Genomic DNA, 14,164 nt, shown 5'->3' with positions numbered 1-14,164 from the left:
AGCAGACAGCAAAAGCTACATTAAGGTAGAAAAAGCCAGATGTGACTGTTGCAACACATCTGTTGTGAGATACCTCCCACCCTCTGAAGGTTCACAGAGCACGCAGCACAAGAACATACTACTGACAACTCATCCCACCAGCAGCCTCAGCCTATGACAGCAGCTCTGTGGGAATACCAGGACCAGCAGAGAAGGAGCACAAGAAAAGCTTTTCCAACATGAATGTAAGACCCTGAGATCAAAGTTCCCACTTAGCCTTAAGAAAAAGAACTGGTTCAGGCAAGCTGTCAAACCCCACATAGCCTTCTATCCTTGAAAGGTTCTTCCTTGACAGGAATTAGCTGTGGACACAACTCTGCTAAGTGGTGGCCTTCAGCACATGAAGGAGCCACAAGGTGGTGGCACTTTTCTAATGACCTAAACTATGGGCACATGTCCTTTTCCTGACACAGCATTTAACACTCACAGCCAAATCTGCACCTCCTGGTTTTTGCTTTGTCCATGGTCTAGGCAGTATATGTGAGCACTCCCCAATTCACTCCAGGTCAAATATCCCATCTGAAACCACAATTTCTAGCCCTAAAACTAACCCTAGAACAATTTAAAGAGTGAGGAAGCAGTGATCTCTGAAGAGGAGGGCAGTAATACCTCCTGTGGGCACGTCTAGGTTCAGAAGAGGATAAACTCTCTTTGGCCATAATAAAGGTGAAAACCCTGCAAATCATTAAGTGGAAGACTGAGTTGTTTTCCTGCAAGATACTTCCAATCCTAAACTCAAGTGGAAATCAGATATCACCAGTCCTGACCTCATTGAAGTCAAAGGCAGTTTTGTCATTGACTTTAACAAAACTAGGATTCACCCTAGGGTAAGGGGCATTGTGTTTTTCAGCAGCCACTCGAGTGGAAATTTTGCTTAGATGACTGACTGCCTGGAAGGTAGCAGTGGTAGACCACATAATACCAGAAATGTTTCTGTTAACCCATATACTCCAGCATTTGAAACTGCAGATATTGGAGTACCCTCTTGTCCTCTAAAAAAGAGTATGTTTCTGTACCCTTGGCTTCTTACTCCAGCTGAAGCTGGTTGTGCATGTGCAGTACCTGACCCGTTGTTCAGCAGTGCTACTGGGTCTGACTGTTTATCAGGAAACATCAGGGAGTTTTTATGTTCTCATATTGTAAATAATGTGACAGACCTTGAAAATATAATGTGTCTTTTTATAGCTACTGTATGCATTGTGAATTATAACAACTCCTGAATATAGAGTTGAAAATAGACTGTTACGCTCCTGCTTCATGTTCACTCAAATTCTGATTTTGAAAAATCCACTTATAATGTACATTGAGAGTATAGGAAATGGATAAAAAATATAGTACATTGAAATCTAAAAATTAATTCAAAAACATGCCTAGAAAATTCCTAAGCTAATTTCAGGAATTCAGATGATACCTAGGCTCCAGGCTGAAAAATCATTTCAGCTCAAAAGAACTAACATATGTATGAAAGGATATTTCAAAATTTCTCTGAGCTGTGAGTGTGAACAAAAGTTCTTGTTATTTCTCATTTTTTGACCTCACTCAGCAACAGAAATGCAACCAAAGTCGTTGGCAAGACTGCTTGCTTGAGCATTGGCTTTCCAGTATAAAAAGTCTGACATGGATATGTTACCAGTGCAAATACAGTTTGGTGTTAAAACTGCCTTGAAAACGCACACTGTGTAAAGGTTAAAATCATGTTGCAGTAAAATAAAGCTTATGCTTAGCTGAGCTGATTTTACCTGCTATAACTGGAGAGGGCTTCTTTTATAAATAAAAGATAAAAATCAGAGGTGGAAGCAAAGTATCAGAAAATTCAGAAAGGTTAAAAAAAAAAAAAAAAGAAAAAAAAAAGAGAAAAGAAAGGGGAAAAAAAAAAAAGAGAAAAGAAAGGGAAAAAAAAAAAAAAAAAAGAGAGAGAGATCCAAATAGCAGGCTTTGCATCTTGGTCTTCTTTCAGAAGCTTCCATGAAACCTTCCCCGAGCTTTTTATAATTTATTCAGTCTAGAAATTAGAGCAGAAGAGAGGGTGCCTCACAAAATTTCCACCATTTCCAGTTCTCCTTTCCGCAGTCACCTCCTTAAAAGCACTTCTGTGCTTCCACTATAGGGAAAAGCCACACAACAGGGCCAGAAGGAACCCCAAATTTCCTAAACACCATTTCTAAAGCACAGGAAGGGCCCCTTGGCTCCTTCATTTTCCTGCCCCCTCACAGGATTTTTCCATCACTATGCAAATGAGGGAAGATGCTCTCATGCATCCCTCTCCCCACTTAAACTGCCTCTCGTAGAGGTATATTTTATGCTCTCTTTAGCTGCCAAAGAGTTTTCCACCTCAGTACTAGTGCCTTACAGAACAACCACAAAACCCTTGCAGTAGAAGAGAACAGAGTTTCTATGGCTGGGACAACTGCTATTTTCATCAATTCTTCAGCAAACCAGCTGATCATAAAAGCTATTCTTGACTAGGCTGCCTTTGTAACACCAGTCACCAGGAGAACACAGCACTTATGATTGGCTGTGGCCCTCACTAAAAATACACTGCACTCTCACACAACAACAAAAACTCCCACAAGGGCCAATGGACAGCAGACTAAAAACAGTAACCAAAAGCTTTAAATTGCACAAATTACAAAGGTAGAAGAACTGAAAGCAGCATGCCACTAAAAGCCATCTGCCATCTTGGCCCGCCCATGTGTCCCTTCTCCCCAGCAGTGTTTTATATTAGTAATGATGTCTCTGTATTATGTATGACAGAGTCTCTGCTGCTTTGAGCAAGCAGTAATATAGATGCTCCTTCAGTCTGGTGCTTTGCATATACACACTAGCTGCGGGAGCAGAAGATCTGCCTCCCATGTCTCTCTCTCTGGATCTAGTTCAGTTGGAAGGCAACATTCACATGCATACATTTTCCAAATCACATGTACATGCTGTATTATCAGGACTCCCATGCGCATTAATAATACACAAAAATACACAGAAGTAAGCATGGACTCAGCCATGATGTAGATTAGATGAGACAAGAATGGACAACATAGAAACACAGGAAGAAAATCAACAAATAGTTTGTCTGATTGTGGCCAGTTTTCAGAATAGAAAACATGGTTTAGGTTTTTTTATTAATTACTCTTATTAGTAGCTTAATTACTTCACCTATCATTGAAGTTGTCATTTATAAGAGTCTTTGAAGTGAATTCTCAGAGGAGTTTTGAAGGAAGAGAAATATGAAGCCAGCCATTAGAACAGCCTGAAAGAAGATGGGTGTGGAGACAAGGATGGGAACAGTAGTTCCCTAAGAAGAAATACTCAAGATAACTCTCAGTGCTCAAGTACAGGCACAAGAAACAGTTTCCAAGGTAAACACATCTGTAAAAGAACAAAAAAAGAAAGAGCAAGACAATTGTTCGCCCTGGAAAGGTAACACAGTGATCTGTAAAAACTGCTTTCCCTACCTAAGCTAATAGGTTAGCACAGGTGTTTATATGCAGCCCTGCAAATACCATCCAAGCCAACAGGCTGTACTGAGAAAGGACAGTGACCAGGGACCAGAGAAAAGACCATAATATTAATCAGAGAAAAAAGCTTATCAAGAGCAGGTTCAAGTGAAATGACTACTTTTGCAGCTGACCCCAGAAACCACTGCATGGAAATGGTGTGTTACGAGCAAGCTGGTGGAAAAGTTTATTTGCTAATTATACAAATTATATTTATTTGCTAATTATACAAATTATACAAAATATAATATATTATATTATATGCCAATTATATAAAAGTTTATTTGCTAAGTTCATTTATTCAGAACATTTTGCAAAATACTTTGCCTAACCCACTTTCTGGGCTGCTGCACATTGGAAGTATGAGAATCCAAAACAGTTTAGCTGGGGGTCAGTGGGTGTTCTCACAAGACACAGAGCTTGCAGGTATCTGTTACCACATAACTACAGATATTAGTTAGTTGACCTCCAACTTTCTGCTCAAAGAGATCTCCTGCTGCTCCAGTAACTTCCTCAACTTTCTCCTCAGCACACTTAAGGAGACTTTGCCAGACATCTGAGTAACTGTGAGGTTCTGTAAGGAATGTGCCATCACCACGGCCCAGCCTTCCTCAGGAGACAGGTTGAAGGTGCAGGATATATCCAGGGAGAAGGCAGGGAGGAGTGAAGAGGTGCACAGCACAAAAAAGAGGTGGAAAGTCACAAAAGCAAAGGAAGGACCAGACAACGAAACTGCACAGGGAGAAGGAAGGAGGGAGAGGAATTATCAAATAAGGAAAACAGAAATACAAAGCCCAACAGGTAGATCATGTGGAACAGTAAGTAACCAGTAGCTTAGAGAAGAACAAAGTCTGTAAATAACAGTAGAAAAAGCCAGCATGATGGAAGGGTTGAATCCATGAGGAACCACAGAGACAAATGAGATATCCAGGTTCAGAAAGGATATGTAGTAGAAGTATTTTTCTAACCTCTTGTTAGAGCATTTATCACTGTTAGAGCACACAGGAAGTGTTCCACAGCTGAGTTAGAGATCCCAAGCCAGTGTAATCGGTATTTGAGCACAGGATGTTATACACTAGCAGATGTCCTGATTTTCAAAGGTCCTAAGCTCCTAATCGTTAGTCTCACATTGATCAAAGGCAGCTGCTTTCCCCTTAAAAGCTGTTCTGCAACAGTAAAAGCTATTTTACTGGATTCATAATTCGGACTCATCAGGCCCCAGCTCAGAGAACTTCTGGACAAGAAAAGCTATTTGGCTAGCACACAGTGTGGGTGAATCTGTTCTTGAAGTCAAAACTTTTCAGGTATTCTCCCAGGCAACCTGCTCAACCTGTGGTGCCTCATATTTGTGAGATAGAACATCTAATTCTGTAATTCCCAGGAATATTGTATAAATATAAAAAGTGCAATGAGATCCTCAGAAGAAAGGATTAATTTCAAGTCCAGAGCATTGACATTTACTTGTTTTTTTCCAATCTGCTGTTTCTTATAACTCCAAATCAAAAAGGATGGGATGGTGCAAGCAACTGGCGATATCATTGTCACAACAGCGACATCATGGCACAGAGAGCCCCAGCTCGTAAGGCAGGAGGAAGCACACGAGTTGCTACATCAAAAAGGACTGGCAGCACAATGCACTGTGTGGATGCCAGATTCACTGCTCTCTGAAAGCTGCACTCTCAAATCCGGCATTCGCCTCATGTTTGAGTTTAAGCTGACTGTAATAGGGGAAAAATGTACTTTAAAAATATTCTAAGCCTGAGACTTTGTATTGCTCTTGATTCTTGCAGCACAAGGAGGAAATCTGCAATTTTGCACTGAAATGCCATTGAAGTGTTGGTCTGGACTGAGCTTTCTCTTGGCATTCTGGCTGTTCCTGTCTTTGTATAAACTATCAGGCAAGGGTTTGTTTCTTTGTGAGAGATTTAATGAAGCTACAGACATCCATTTTAGCCAAAGTGATTTCATCTGTTTTTCCTCCAAGGCTGCCCAGCTGAAGAGCTATCATCAGAATTTTTCTCATCACAACTGTCAGTCACTGGTTGGTGACTATTCTACTATTCACTTCTTCCAGCTCCTCTCCAGACCCACAAACAACAGTTGAGATGTAGACCAAAAAAATAGTATAAATAGAAACTAGTAGAGAAAATAAAACCTCAAACTACTAGTCAGAGATTTGTATGTATTTTACTTCACACTGAAGGTATTTAAGAGAGAATCTACAGGCTACTTCCTGACTTCTGGGGATGTTGATATTCAGGCTCACAGTTTGGCCTCTTTTTTAGTCAGGATAGCACAACTACAGGACAGAGGAAGAATTGCTTACAGATCCAATTACAGGACCGAAAGCCAGGAAACTATGAATATCAATATTATCACCAGAATTTTCCCTTGTAAATCACTTAATTTCAATGCCTCCTCATTCCTATGTCTGTATGAAGACAAACAGTCTTGCCTACTTTTAAATAAGTCTCAGAGTTACTGGCAGAGAATCCCTTAGATCATAGCCAGATTTGATTCTTGAGCTCTTGTCAGGAGTTGAATGTGTAAATTACCAAGATTAGAAAGACCAATTTCAAAGCAAGAGAGGACCTGTTTACAGGCTCTGAAGAAGCTTTGGGGAAGCCCAAACAAGTTTGAGATTAAACTTGTAGGCAGAGAAGTTCTTTTCATAGCAGCCTGAGATTTATATTTTTATGTAGCACTGGACCACAGCTGGAAGCATTTCCTTTCTGTCATTTGGGGCTGCAAAAAAGGTTGCATAAAAAATTGCTCATTTGATAGTCAAAACATTCCTTTCAGCACTGATAAACATAAGAAACATTTAGTAAAGAAATCCGAAGAAACAGAAATGTTTCACTTATTTACATAGGCCTTATTGCAGAACAGAAAAACTAATGAGGGGTGATATTCTCTTAGTCTTTAACTGCCATGGGGTATGACAAGGACTTAAAGTGTGGGCTATGATATTGTAAGTTGTGCAAGCTTGATCTAAGATCAAATACTTGAGGAATAAAAATTTTAAAAATTACAAAGAATAATAATTTTTAAAAATATGCAGGCTTTTCACCATCCATTTTTATCTAGTGAGAGACTGGCCCAAGACATGTGGCTGATGTACTCAGTACAGAATGTCTGAACTTGTATTCTTGTATTCAAAATAAGTCACATGCAGGGGAAAATTTTAGAAATCCTTAATAACATAAAACTATTTGGCAATATTCATCACGTTTTAAGAGTATGTTACAAAGTTACTTTCCTTGATGTAAAGTACAGTTATAAGCAGATATTCGATCAATCTAAAAACATGGATCATCAGTTCACCACCATCAGAGACATCCTGATTTACTTAGATCAGGTGGTCTGCCAAAAGATGTGTCTTCAGGATGATTAGGTCCTGTCTATATGGATGAGGAGCAGCCAATTGCATTTTCATTAAGATTCCTAAATGAAGCAGGAAGATCAGGATGATGATGCTGGAAATTGTGTAGAGCTGATTTGAATCCTAGTGGAATTTGCTTAGGAGTGAAAATAATTCTAGAAGCCAAGTTGAAACTAATGGGGAATTTGTTTCAAAAATTTACTTTTCATCCTGTAATGTTACATTTGCAAAGATGCAGCCCAAGAGTGGAATACCAGTGAGGTGTAAAAATCCCCTTGCACACTTGGAGAGGGATCCATCTCACACCAGTGCAATGTAAACAAATATAAAACACATAACAGTGAAGATCTCTTGTTTATTTAAATGAGCTCTATCCTAAACCACAGAGAGATAGTTAATAATTCTGTAAAGACAGCCTAGAGGAAGAACAGAATTAAACTCCAAAATAGGATATACTCATCACTTCTTGGAGAAATGTTTGATGAAAAAATACACTGGTTTCTCCAGCAGTGTTCAAAAAAACCACAGACATTAAAATTAAAAGCAAAATCCATGATGAAAAATGAGCAAAAAGTAACAGATTATGTTCTAGCCCCCACTGAAGTGTTTAGAAAACAGACAAAACTACATTTTGTGATACAGGCAATTTCTCCTGAAAAGCACAAGCAAAATGAGAGGTTACAAAATCCCCCCAGAAATGCTGACAGGAGACCTTCCCTAGAGTAATAAAGTAGTTGCAGTAATCACTACTCTTAAAGCACAGATATCCAGAAAGAGCCTAGAACATTCCCAATTTATTGGGGACAACACCTCCTGTTTCCCAGGCCTTCAGAGGGCCCCCAGTAGCTCATACTAAGCTCATGTAAAATTATTAAAGAAAGTGAAATAGAAGATTAAACTGGAAATAAAATATGAGTTGAACAGTCCTTAGAATAAATCAGTAAATGAATATTAAGCAGTCGCTTGGATTCTAAAATACATATTGAAGAGATCCAAAACAAATATGTTACTAAGTTACTGACGGGGGCCTGTAACAGAGACCACAATTCTGCCCCAGTATCTGAAGAAAGAATAAGAAAAAATATGAAAATATTTTTTTTTCCTAAGGGCTCCATAGATGATTGAGAGAATGAGAGATTAGGAAACCTGACCTCTGTAACAGATAAATTGCTAGAAACCAATATAATGAATAAAATTAGTAAACACAAATAAATTTGATGTTTTGGGGAAAGATCCAACAGTTTCTGCAAAAAGGAGTCATGCCTCACGATTTTTTTGAAGTGTTCAATGAGCATATGGACTAAGACAGTACCAGGTCAAAACAGTGTGAACATCTTCACTAGCTGTGAAGCCAAGCATTCCCAGAATAAGAAATTAATGGCAGAAATCAAGCTGTACAATTAGTTTTACCAATGAAAAAAGGTTTCAAGCATGCTCTACACTACATTCATAAACAACCTGGGGAAGCAGTACAAGGGAGGTGACAAAGTTTTCTGACAATACAGCAGTGCTCAGAACAGCCAGAGCTGGAGATAATTGTGAAGAGCTGCTGAAGGATGTCATGAGCTAAGATGAGACTCAGTGGTGGCAAATGGCAACTAACACACATGGGGAAATAGAACTCTAGTTATAGGTATACAGTGATCATCACTGCTCAGGAGAGAGATTTTGGAGTCACTTTGAATAATTATAAAAGGTCACCTCAGTGCCAATTGCTGTCAGAAATGCCCAGAGGGGCTTTTAGGAATTGCTAGGAGAGAAAATGAGAGAAAAACAAAATGAAAAAAAAAAAAAATCCATCTTGCTGCATAAATCCACAGCCCACCTGGATCTTGAATACTTCTAGTCTCTATCTCAGAACACAGAATGTACAGAAATGTTATGAAGCTGACCATAGGCACAGGAGAGATTTTTTGCAGTGAGAAATAAGACTGTAGCTCATCAGACTGGAAAACAGCAAAAGAGAGATGTGATAAAGTTTACAAAAGCATGAATGATAGTAAGAAGGTGAACAGGGAATAATTATGTTAATACAAAGAGTTGGGGGCACTCAATGAAATTAACACATAGAAAAAAATTATTTTAAAAAATTATTCTTCATGCAACAAAAATTCTGATATTTGCTGTCACAGGGTATTGTGAAAGCCAGAAGTATAAATGAGATCTAAAAGGTATTAGAAAAATTAATGGAGAAATAAGTCTGTGAGAGACTATTAAATACAATGCAGTCAGAAGTTTAGAAAGTTTCTAAAGTCCTTATTGCTGATATCTTAGAGGGTAAATCTTTGGGATGCCTCTAAATTTTCAGAAAGTGATGCTGTTATTGCTTTATGTTATGGCTCTTTTCAAAGCTGACCAGTAAATCTGGGGTGTCTCTTATGCCAAGCATGTACTCACATAACAGAGATGTTCTCTGTCCTCAAAAATATATCTTGTGCAGGGACAAAAGCTCTAAAAGTCAGGACACTCAGCTCCAATTTGCTGCTGAATCTGAAGAAAACACAGCTCTGGATTTCTTTTCAAGCAACTGCTGTTGCTTGTACAAGGTAATCAGAAATTATGGGATTAAGGATAAGAAGATGCTGTAAACAGGATGGTTCCTGAGAGTGCCAGTAAGATGCATTTAGTTTGGACTTTCTTTAAGAAATAAGATAAATAATCAACCCATAGGAATACTTCACACCATAATACCTGAATTAGCAGATTTGTAGTTCAACAGTGTGAATGAAGAAACCAGCTCACATCAGGACTGGTTGATAGCAAGTGAGCCATGGTTTAGTGCACAAAGTTGACTCAACTGTGATAAATACACTAAGATTTAAGGACACCATGGCATGACTTAGGTGCTCCTTCTGTCATGCACGGGAAAACAAAGCCATTAGCTCTCAGTTCATGGAGCAGGATCTGAATGCTGCAGCTTCCAGCAGGGAAGCCGCTTCTATCCACTACCAGCTAACATCGGGCAGGCTTCACTGAGTACTGGGATTTTCTCTCTGACTACACCCAAGGGAAGGCAGTGCTGCTTACGAGAAGAGCAGGCACTCTTTTCCCAGAGAGATACTGGAGCCAAGCTTGAGTGTACCCCAGACTATGGCACCACAGGTGCTTGCTGACACAGGCCTGCAGGCATGATTTGACACAATGGGAATGCGAAGAAGTCTGGTATTTTGCCATCTCTCACTGCAGGCATGTGGGATCCCATGGCAGGTGGGCTTATCCACAGAAGTTAAATTCAAATGTGAGGGCCTGTTTCACTCTTCATTCACAGGTACAGTTGCTGCACATCCAGATGGATGCTCTCTTTCTTGCTTCTAGGCAGAATTTTCTGGTTTTGCAGTCAGGAGTAAGACCATCAGCATGTTTCAAACAGATCACAGTTGATTCATAGAGAAATAAGCAACTTCAGAACTAATCTGAAAGGAATCAAAAGAGTGTAAGATGCCTAGTGACAGATGACGAAGTAAAAGAAGATGCTTTCTGCTCCTGTTATCTTTTGCCACTTCCTATTTATAATTTCCCATGCGCATCATTCTCTTCTTTCCTGCTCAGTATCTGATATCACTTCTTCCTTACTGACAAGCAGATACTCACCATCTTAGATTCCCCATGGTGGATTCCAACTAATGATCTGGAGAAAATGGTTTCCAGGCCTGTTAAAAATGTTCTAAGCTGCTTCACCCTTCCTCACTTTAGTTTGTCTGCATTGCAAGGCAACACTTCTATTTCCAAAGAAAGAAATCATTAAAGGCAATGAACAAATCATGATAGAAGAAAATGGAGAAATCACAGTCTTTGTTCCATTTACATTTTCAAGAGAAACTTGAGTTCACATGGATATAATATATTGAGAGAAGTTACATCTGAAACAGAGCATGAGCAATGAACAGAACTTGTATTGTCACACTGCTTTTTATGCCCTGTCAGCACAGAGTGTCTCATAAGAGGAAAAAAGTGCAGCCTCACCTCAAGTCCTGTGTGTGGCTTTGAGTGCCACAAGGTAAGAAGTATGTAAAGCTATTAGAGAGTGTCCAAAGAGCTATGAATATGCTGTAGGATCTAGTGGGGGAAGCCACATTTATCTTGTTCCACCTGGAGGAGACTGAGGGGAGACCTCATTGCAGTTACAACTTCCTCATGAGGGGAAGAGGAGAGGCAGACACTGATCTCTTTGCTGTGGTGCCTTGTGAGAGCACCTGAGGCAATGTCCTGGAGCTGTGTCAGGAGAGGTTTAGGATGGATATCAGGAAAAGGTTCTTCACCCAGAGGATGGTTGGGCACTGGCACAGGCTCTCCAGGGCAGTGGTCACAGCACCAAGCCTGACAGAGCTCAAGAGGTGTTTGGACAATGCTCTCAGACCCATGGTGTGACTATTGGGGGTGTCCTGTGCAGAGTCAGGAGTTGGAATTTGATGATCCAAATGGGTTCCTTCCAACCCAGAATATTCTGTGATCCCAGAGACCTTTGTTCTAACTCTCTCAATATGGGTGAATGTGAAGCATTTGTACATCTTCCTCATACATGAAAACACTTCCTTGTGCACTTAAAAATATTCATGCAGGACAACCACTGCATGCACCTTAAGGTTTTGATTGTAACTTCAGAGTTGTATATAAGCATTTTGGAAGCATACAGCCAAATCACAGGCACAGGATATCATAGAACAACCTGTAAGAGTCCCAGCTGCAGCAGGAGAGCAGATAGAAATGAATGAGAGAATACTTCTTACTGTGTACAAGAATGGAGTTCCCAAGGGAGCTGCCATAAATATTTTCACTGTAAGACTCTAAGCCTTGTATTTTTACACCTTTCAGGGTGAGTACCCCCACAAAATGGCATTTCGCAAAAAAAAGTAATGAATTCAGATTTAGAGTGTGACATCTCAAAAGCATATTTCGTGTCAGGATAGGTCTGCTCTCATTAGGGAAAAGGACCCCATTTTGCAGCAAAAAGCTCACAAGACAAGCCAGTGTGTGTGGTAGAGAAAAAGAAAGAGGCCTATTTTCAAGTTCAAAACATCATACAAAAGCAAGGTCATGTTTCCAGCAGTTTTGTTGGGGTTAGGTTACATCCAGTTCCAACAATGCTGTACATATCAGACTTTAAAATAATACCTCACTTGATCTTACTCAATAGAAAAGACAAACCACATAAAACAGGTGCTAGACAGAAATGCAGCCTCCCCACAGTTATCTGGTTTACAAACAGTAAACTCTTTAGCCCTATTATTGTTCTCTCATTTGCCACATTCTAGCTCCAAAAGGCACTCTAGTTCTCTAAATTGTTAGCAGCTTTTATAGCCAAAGATAAGTATCCATCACTTTTAATTTTCATCGTTGCATCTGTTTTGTCATTTAGCTGCAGCAGGTTGTATTACAATGATTAATGAGGAAATGGATACAAACATTTTTATTTCGAATAGCAGCTCTCGGACAAGATCTGGAAAACAGAACCAAGCCATATGATTGTAAAAAAGTAAATAAACACACACACACACACAAACCTAAACAAGTGGGCATTGTGCCACTCTCTGTGAACACCCTTGAAATGCAAATTTCCCTAGAAAGAAAGAAAAAGGTATCTTTTTCATATTTGCCCATATGAGGGTCTGTTTGCCTGTTTTCGTTGGAGGGGGGTGTTTTGTTTTACAATTAATTTGGTCCCTTTTATTTCACATAAATGTCCAGCTCAAGTGTGCCACATCAACAAATGGGTTCATTTATCTTTCAGGGAAAAGCCAAGCATAGCATTTCTATTCAGAAAAGCTAGCATATATGAAACGTACTGCTAATAGCAGAGGCCCTTAGCATGAAAAATAATATTTTTTATTGCTATCTCTGTAAATCTGGATATTTGCTGTAAACATAGTTCATCTGTAATTATATTCAAAAAAAGTATTATAGTTACCTACAAACCTAGAAGTCAAATAATATTTTGCAATTCCTGCTGAATGGAGTAAAGATTTTAAGTGCTTTTTGCAGAAAGCAGTAAAGTCTTTCAGATTAAACCCCCCTAAGAACAATCCTTAAATTCAGAATAATTAACTTCATTTCCTTAATACTGGTATTATATTCACTTAGTTGAAAGATTTTTCTAGGAAAGCAAGAAAATTTATACAAATATAGCCACATGAATGAACTATTCATCTAACAAACAAAATGTGAAAAACACAGATGAAGACTATAATATTAGACAGAGACAAATAATCTAGCTGGAGACCTATTAGGTTCTACACTTTCATGTCAATGAAGCATTTGGCCTACCGATGTATTTTTGCCTACTCTGCCAGGCAGGGCTCAGGCTCTGCAGGAGAATACAGCCGTGGATCTCTGCAGGAAGAGAAGACCTTTTTTTCCAAGTAAAATGTTCCCTAACTCCGCAAGGGAGGTTGGCAGTAGATCTCAAACTCTGGCCTGTCTTTTTAATACCCCTACAATAGCTCAGTTGGATTGAGACCAGCTGTTGGTGCATTACCATTTGTAAATGCTTAAAGCAACTACTCCTTGTTTTCTTGGCAACACGTACTGTGAAGGGGGGAGAAAAAAAGCACTTTCATTCAGACATTAAGAATTGCTAGATGCCAGCTTTGGCTTACACAAGCTATTGTTTGCACAGCTCCCTTCAACAAGTTTTCACCAAAAAAAAAAAATCCTGTAGAGATAAATTGAGCCCCTAAAATTCTGATTTACACCATCCACTTCATTGGAAACAAGATTTCTTTTTTTAATCCAACCATTTAAGGCCACAGGTCTTTCTGAGTTTCAATTTCTGCAACACCCCCACAAAATCAACCAGATTGTCTTAGGAATGAAAATTATAACTTTCTTACTCACTGTTTAAAAATAACAGTGATTTTTTTCCCTGCTAATATAAGCATAAAAAAGAGACCTAAAATCAGAGTTTGAGCATATGGAAGCTTGGGTGCAGGGGAAAAAAAAAATTACATTGGCATTGTACTTCAGCATTCGAGAAATACTGAGAGTCTCAAAATACCAGATTGATGGATTGGGTTGCCACAGTAAAAAGAGCCTAGTCACAGTAGAGAACATGCACCAACATTTTTTATGGTTATTGCTGTTGTTCTTGTTCAGATATAAACAGCTCCAGTGACCTTTCATTGCCTCATCCTTTCCAACCACCCCTACTAGAGCTTGGTGTACTGGAAGTGTCTAAGCATGAATGCAAGCATCTTGGTGGTTGCAGCTGCTAGTACAATAGGATTAATTTGCCATCCACCAACTCTAATGCCCTTCT

General features: G+C 39.2%; 1 long non-coding RNA gene across 1 annotated transcript in view; it reads right to left on the bottom strand.

Annotated features, from left to right (window-relative positions):
* The window catches only part of LOC136358479 (uncharacterized), a 34,245-nt gene extending 20,458 nt beyond the window's left edge, over positions 1–13,787 (bottom strand). Inside the window, exons 1-2 of the long non-coding RNA XR_010743116.1 lie at positions 13,174–13,787; positions 3,190–3,402 (exon numbers count right to left, since the gene is read on the bottom strand). This is a non-coding gene — a long non-coding RNA (uncharacterized lncRNA). The remainder of the gene's footprint in view (positions 1–3,189; positions 3,403–13,173) is intronic.
* Between the last annotated feature and the right edge of the window lie 377 nt (positions 13,788–14,164).

The sequence above is a fragment of the Sylvia atricapilla genome, chromosome 3 (assembly GCF_009819655.1).
Source record: "Sylvia atricapilla isolate bSylAtr1 chromosome 3, bSylAtr1.pri, whole genome shotgun sequence".
In the NCBI taxonomy this organism is placed as follows: Eukaryota; Metazoa; Chordata; class Aves; order Passeriformes; family Sylviidae; genus Sylvia; species Sylvia atricapilla.
The sequence above is the reverse complement of the archived record's forward strand: the minus strand, read 5'-3'. Positions and strand labels throughout refer to the sequence as shown.